Raw genomic sequence first — 7,679 nt, forward strand, 5'->3', positions numbered from 1 at the left:
TAAGTTCTAGGGGACTTATGACCACAGCAGTTGAGTTCCATAGTGCTCAGAGCCATTTGAACCATTTTTTTGATTACAGTAGAATTCGGAGGCCGTGGTGTTATGGTATGCTCGTGTTTTTCATGGAGGGGCTTGCAGCCCTTACTGTTTTGCATAGCACTATCACATCACAGGCCTACATTGTTGTTTTAAGCACCTTCTTGCTTCCCACTGTTGAAGAGGAATTCGGGGTGGCGACTGCATCTTTCAACACGATCGAGCATCTGTTCATAATGCCCAGCCTGCGGCGGAGAGGTAAACGACAATAACATACCTGTAATGGACTGGCCTGAGGCAACGGCCTTACCGCAGTGGTTACACCGGTTCCCGTGAGAACACCGAAGTTAAGCGCTGTCGGGCGTGGTCGGCACTTGTATGGGTGACCATCCAGGCCGCCATGCGCTGTTGCCATTTTTCGGGGTGCATTCAGCCTCGTGATGCCAATTGAGGAGCTACTCGACGGAATAGTAGCGGCTTCGGTCATGAATACCATCATAACGACCGGGAGAGCGGTGCGCTGACTCCACTCCCCTCCTATCCGCATCCTCCACCGAGGATGACACGGCGGTCGGATGGTCCCGGTAGGCCACTCGTGGCCTGAAGACGGAGTGGACTGGCCTGCACGAGTCCTGACGTGAATCTTATATAACACCTTTGGGATGTTTTAGAACGCCGACTTCGTGCCAGGGCTCACCGACCAAGATCGACACCTCTCATCAGTGCAGCACTCCGTGACGAATGGGCTGCCATTCCCCAAGAAACCTTGCAGCATCTGACTGAACGCATCCCTGCGAGAGTGAAAGCTGTCATCAAGGCTACGGGTGGCCCAACACCATATTGAATTCCAGCATTAATGATGGAGGGGACCACGAACTTGTAATTCATTTTCAGCCAAGTGTTGGGGTACTTTTGATCACATAGTGTATCATCAGAACACTTACAATTATTATAATTACTTTTATTTCCGAAACATCCAGAGCATAGTTAAATTTATTATAGTTGCAAATTTACTTTACAATTTATTCGGAAAAAATAAACATCTGTCCACTGCACACAAAAATTGAAAAGGTCGAGGGTAATACCTTGTACACTGGCGGACATCAAATTAAAGTGTATAAAGAGTTTACGTACCTGGATGGTATAGAATCATGTGGTGAAAAATGTGACAGAGATATACAACAGCGGATCAGGCAGGGAAGGACGGCTGTCTAAAAATTAAGTCCTGTACTTCAGTCCTCAAACATTAGTTTAAAGATTATACTGCTATTATACAGATCTATCGAGGAACCAATAGTAAGCTATGGCAGTATGAATAAAAAGAGATTTACAGCATTAGAAATGGACCACTTCGGAAGAACATGTAAAATTTCCCATCATGGCCGCGTCAAAACCAGTGAGAGAAAGGACGCAGACCCAGTGTAATTTTCCGTACAGAAAGAGAGAAGGCGGCTTGGATGATTAGGGCAAGTCAAAAGAATGGAAGAAGACAGGTGGCCAAAGAGAGCAGTTTCACAGCAACCTCTTAGAAGGAGAAGAAGAGAATGACCATGAAATGGGTGAGTATGGGGTATCCAAGAAGCGATGGGGAGAAGAGGAATATGATGAGGATGAATGGCGAGATAGAGGCGTTTTGCTACAGAGTGGCGGGACACCTGCGACAAGAAGAAGATAATCATAAATCTATTCCATGAATGATGATTCTGATGATTCTCTCAAGGGTAAAAAGAATGCCGCGTGTTATTTTATTTTTGAGACAAACTAAGCATCGGCTGATAGAGTTCTATGCATATGCCTTAGTACATTTTGTTACCAGGAGATGTGCAGCCAATGAGTTGACATTGAGAGCGTTTCTGAGCGGCGGGTGTAGCTCGCACGCAGGCTACAGCTAGACAGTATTATGCAGTTAACACAGATTAGTTGGGCTGAACGTCATTGCTCACATTCATGATTAACGTGTCGAGTAACCTTTCATTAGAAATGATAGTGTCTCGCAGCAGAAATATCATTCAATCTCCTCTTTCCCGGCGTTCTCAAAATTTGACACGACCTGTGATCTTTTAATGGGTAGTTCGTATACTTCATATCACCAATCAAATTATTTTTTCGCAACTCTTCTCCTCTTTCTCCATACTAAAATCCAAACACTTGGTACAGAGTGTTTAATCTAGAAGAATTCGCGAATATCTTTGTCAGAGCGTACAAATATCTTGTTGAGCTGTAAACTTTATTGTACTGGCTCCTCCGTTGTTCATTGGTGTTCTCACCTGGATTATGACTATATTCTTCTGTTTTTGTTTCTCCTCATACAGTCCCAAGATGGTTCCCATGCTCCGATGAGAGCGTCGATATCCCGTTTTCTATATCACCATTACAAAATTCCTAATTACAAAGCAAGAGCAATTGATCATTGTTCGAAGATTAGCTGAAATGGTCTGTTCAGAGAGAGAAATAGTATAAAATTGAGCTTTACTTGTTAATAGATTTACATCTAGGCTCATCGACAAAAGCGTGAATAATTTTGAAGGTCGAACGCCATGGCGTGTAGTTTTTACTAGTACTTTGATAATTAATAACTCAAAAACTTTAATAGATATTTGAAAGAAACTTCCATCAAATAATTTGTATATTGTGACCTCTATCTCTATGCGAAAAAACCTAAAAGCTGTGGAATACGTAGAGGGGTGTAATTTTTATTCTAGTTAGACTGTACTTCCACACAATTCAAAATAAAAGGTGAAACATATTTTATTCTTTTCATTATTAACTCGTTGAAACAGTAAACCAGGTATGTTTACCAATTTGATACTTTTTTTGTTATTTTTTTTCTCCTAATAATTTTAGGACACATTACATGCTCCATGTTCCAATATTTAAACACAATGTTGAATTAGGAAATTCACTGTGCAGGCAAGCGCTATATTATTATTCATATAAACTTTTGTTTTTGTAGCTTTAATATTGGATGAGATAATCATACCTAAGCATGAAAAAACGTTGGTTACAGGAAACAAACTAGAGATCTTCATATCATTTCTTCTCAATGATAACATGTCAAAACTTTCCAACTCTATAATGTTGTTGATTCTGAGTGTCCTTTTCATCTTCTTACCTTTTTTTTTAATTCTGGTACCTTTGACATGTTTCCGGTAGCTTTTTCAGCTTAGCGACACGTTGCCTATCAACTCGTAGCAGCCTACTTTTCATGGTGTCTCTATTTTTGATCCCTAGTCTGCTCATGGTTTTTAATCTGCTTGTTACTTCATCGTTAAAACATATTATGGCATCCATCACAGCAATCTAAAAAGCTGACATGCTATAAATTAATAATATTGAAGTTTTGCGTTTTTCCATGTAAACATTTCTCCAGGTGTTGAATATGGGTCCACCACAACACATAATAACTTCTGGCATCATGTGTGCGTGTGTGTGTTTTTGTCCATTTGCTTCACACCTATTATACATTGATGCGCCAAAGAAACTGGTATAGTAAAAACTGGTATAGTAAACAGGCAGAATAGGGCGGTGCGGTCGGCAACGCCTATATAAGACGAGTCTCCGGTGCAGTTGTTAGATAGATTACTGCTGCTACAATGGCACGTTATCAAGATTTAAATGAGTTTGATCGTGGTATTATAGTCAGCGTACAAGCGGTGAGACACAGCATCTCCCAGCTAGAGATGAAGTAGGTATTTCCCCGTACGAAGTAGGGATTTTCCCGTACCATGAATATCAGGAATCCGGTAAAATATCAAATCTCCGACATCGCTGCGCCCGGAAACAGATCCTGCAAGAACGGGACCAAAGACGATGGAAGAGAATCGTTTAACGTGACAGAAGTGCAACCCTTCTGAAAGTGCAGCAGATTTCACTGCTGGGTCATCAACAAGTGTCAGCGTGTGAACCATTCAACGAAACATCAGCGATTCATCGATATGGGCTTTGGTGCCGAAGGTCCACTCGTGTACCCTTGATGACTGCACGACGCAAAGCTTTACGCCTCGCCTGGGCCCGTCAACACCGCCATTGGACTGTTGATGCTTGGAAGCATGTTGCCTGGTCGGACGAGTCTCATTTCAAATTTTATGGAGCGGATGAACGCATACGAGTATGGAGACAACCTCATGTGTCCATGGATACTGCATGTCAGAGGGGACTGTTGAAGCTGGTGGAGGCTCTGTAATGGTGTGGAGCGTGTGCAGTTGGAATGATAAGGGGCCCCTGATGTGCCTGGATACGACTCTGACAGGTGACACGCAGGTAAGCATCCATTCTGGTCACCTGCATCCACTCATGTCCATTGGGCTTTCCACAGGACAATCTGACTTCCCACACGTCCAGAATTGCTACAGAGTGACTCCAGGAACAATGTCCTGAGCTTGAACACTTCCAATGGCCACCAAACTCCCCAGACATGAACATTATTGAGCATATCTGGATGCTTGCAACGTGCTGTTCAGAAGATATCTCCACCCTCTCTTACTCTTACGGATTTATGGACAGCCCAGCAGGATTCGTGGTGTCATTTCCCTCCAGCGCTACTTCAGACGTTAGTCGAGTCCATGCCACGTCGTGTTGCGGCACTTCTGCATGGTCGCGAGGGCCCTACACGACATTAGGCAGGAGTACCAGTTTCTTTGGCTCTTCAGTGTACCTGCACCATGTGGTGTTTCAAATGTGTGTGTGAAATGTTCAAATGTGTGTGAAATCTGATGGTACTTAACTGCTAAGGTCATCAGTTCCTAAGCTTACACACTACTTAACCTAAATTATCCTAAGGGCAAACACACACACCCATGCCCGAGGGAGGACTCGAACCTCCGCCGGGACCAGCCGCACAGTCCATGACTGCAGCGCCTTAGAGCGCTCGGCTAATTCCACGCGGCGGTGTTTCCTTCTCAGCAGAAGCCAAGTTGTGGATGCTCACCAGTGATATTCTGTGAAACAGAGTTGCTCAAATTGCTTCTCTGGTCTCAATGACATTTTCGTTGTTTCTCCTTCCTGGTTTTGTGAGTCTGCCTTGTCCACCAAGTGCTTCGCCATCAAGCAGTTTTTCTCGAAGAATATATATGTCTTTATTACCGTTAAATTTACGACTCCAATTAAACTTCTGAGTCTTTTTTTTCACTTTGCGGTATAAAATGGGGTAAATACGCTGCCACAACAAGTTTACCATACGAACGCACGTTAAAACTATGAGTAAACTCAAATACTCTACTTGTATTGACAGAAAGATCGATTTAAATAAGTCTCTGCTCATAGAACAGTCTGTTCTTCAAGGATATTACACAAACTAGTTGCTATGGAAACAGGAAATAGCAGTGCCAAAATTAAATAGCGAGAAATCGTAAGAAAGGTTCTGTGTTTGCCAATAGTGTGATGTCTAGATAGTCAGGTGCCGCATTTGCTTCAGAAAGGCATTTAGACATGAAAAGGAACTATCATTAAGTTTAGATTTTCAGAGGCAGGAAGAATCAAAGAACTTTATGAAGTAAAAAATTTCCATTTTTTGGGGTACTCATGACGTCTAGGTCCCCTAATAGTGAAGCGCTACCTTCCAATCCTCGGCTGGTGCATATTCTGCAAGGGTGTGGTGAAAATTTATTGGTGTGTAAACGAGTAACCTTGTTTCAACCAAATTTTGTTTCTGTTGTGCCATTACCTTTCGCCCAGTATAATATATCAAATAAGAGTGTCGTTCAATAAGTAATGCCCCACATTTTTTTTCTCAGAACACATTTATTGTTAAAAGTCAGAGTTTGGTAACAATATACATAAACATGTCTTGTCCGTGTTCTATTTTTCTACGTAGTCTCCATCACGTTCTATGCCCCTACGCCAAAGTTGTGGAAGAGCATGTATTCCCTGCTGGTAAAAGCTCTTGCCCTGTAGGCGTAGCTATGTTTTCACTGCAGGAGTGAAACTCTCGTCATCTTCAAAGTGTGTTCCCCGTAGAGAATCTTTAAGTCGGAGGTCTGAGGATGCCAGGTCTGGACTGTAGGGTGGATGATGCCATGATGTCCAACGCAATTTGGAGATGTGTTCCCCGGTTCTCAGACTTGTGTGTGGGCGTGCATTATCGTGTTGGAGCAAGATTCCTGCTGGATTCGTGTCCGATCGAACACGTCGAAAACGGTCTTTGAGTTTATTCAGAGTCTTCACGTATGTCTCTGAATTGATGGTTGACCCTCTTGGCATCACATCCACGAGAATGACGCCATCACAATCCCAGAAGACTGTCACCATGACTTTTCTGGCAGCGGGGGTTGTGTTGAACTTCTTCTTTTGTGGTGAAGAGGATGCTGCCACTCCATGGACAGCCTTCTTGTTTCTGGAGCAAAGCGGTGCGCCCAGTTCTCATCCCCCGTAACCATACGTGATAGAAAGGCCTCTCCCTTGGCCTCAAAACGGTCCAACAATTCAGATGAAATGGCCTTTCTTTGAATGTTGCGACCCACTGTGAGTTTAGATCATTGCAGACGCACTTCGAATGCTGACCGACAGCTGTAGAGCCAATTGTCGAGTTGTGATGCGCCGGTCGGCACGAATAATGGCATCCGAACGATTCAGTATGTTTGGAGCACTGGCTGTGGCAGGACGTCCCGAGCGTGGCTGATGATGCAGCTCTGTTTCCGCATTTCCTGAGGCTCTAACTTTCCTTACAAGCCGCCCAACTGTACTCCTATCAACTTCAGCATTACCATACACTGCACACAAACGTTTATGGATGTTCACCACGTTTTCGTTTTCTGCACACAAGAATTCAATAACAGCATGTTTCTTATAACGTGGGTCGTATGGAGACGCAGTTTTGACGCTGTACTACGGCTCTGCAATCTGCCAGAATGGTTGGAAACTTCACCGTCGCACAGCACAAACATCAGATGTGAAGCATCAACAAAAAACGTTTGTCTATGTATATTAATGGCTTGTTAAAAAAATGTGGGTCATCACTTATTGAAAAACCCTCGTATCAACGTGCATTGCAGAAACACTGTTCTTAATCGGCATCTTCTTTCAAAGAGGTAAACTGGAAAGTCCTGCCATCGTGAAATGAAACTGTTTTGATTTACAAGGAGTCTGCTCGATCATTTAGTAGTAGTAGCTGCTTTCCAAAGTGGCCATAATTACCTTGAAGCTGACGCATGTAAAGAACGTTCTAAAACAACATACATAGTTTAAGGTACCAATAAGGCGCACAATTATGCTATGTCAATCGACTGTTTCTTGTTACCGTACTGGCACAAATGCACTTTCCCCAGAAAATTCGGTCATGAAAACTAGGTTGCGGCTCATCTGTTCTAACCTCTAAAAACTGGCAAAACGTCTGGTTTGGATTAATCTTAACTCAGCGGCAGTTTCGGTTGGTGCCACAAGTTTATGCGCAAAAGTAGCTTCTCTGTCCATAGGAATACACTGATAAGGGAGAACATTATGAGCACCTACCTAATAGCCAGATACAGGTAACAGGTAACAGTGTCAACGTGTGGTGACATGGAAGCTGTTGTGGATTGGCAGGAGAGCCAACCCACGAATTTTAGAGGAAGCCGAAAGGCACGTGTTTAAGCTCACGCAGGCTGGCGTGAGGTCTGGAACAGGACAAGGAATTTAGACTTCAGAAAAAAGGAGGTAACTGGTGGAAT

General features: G+C 43.3%; 1 pseudogene; it reads left to right on the plus strand.

Moving 5' to 3' along the window:
• The first annotated feature begins 332 nt into the window (after positions 1 to 332).
• On the plus strand, positions 333 to 450 carry LOC126238497 (5S ribosomal RNA; annotated as a pseudogene).
• Positions 451 to 7,679: the final 7,229 nt, after the last annotated feature.

This window comes from Schistocerca nitens, chromosome 2, assembly GCF_023898315.1.
Source record: "Schistocerca nitens isolate TAMUIC-IGC-003100 chromosome 2, iqSchNite1.1, whole genome shotgun sequence".
In the NCBI taxonomy this organism is placed as follows: domain Eukaryota; kingdom Metazoa; phylum Arthropoda; class Insecta; order Orthoptera; family Acrididae; genus Schistocerca; species Schistocerca nitens.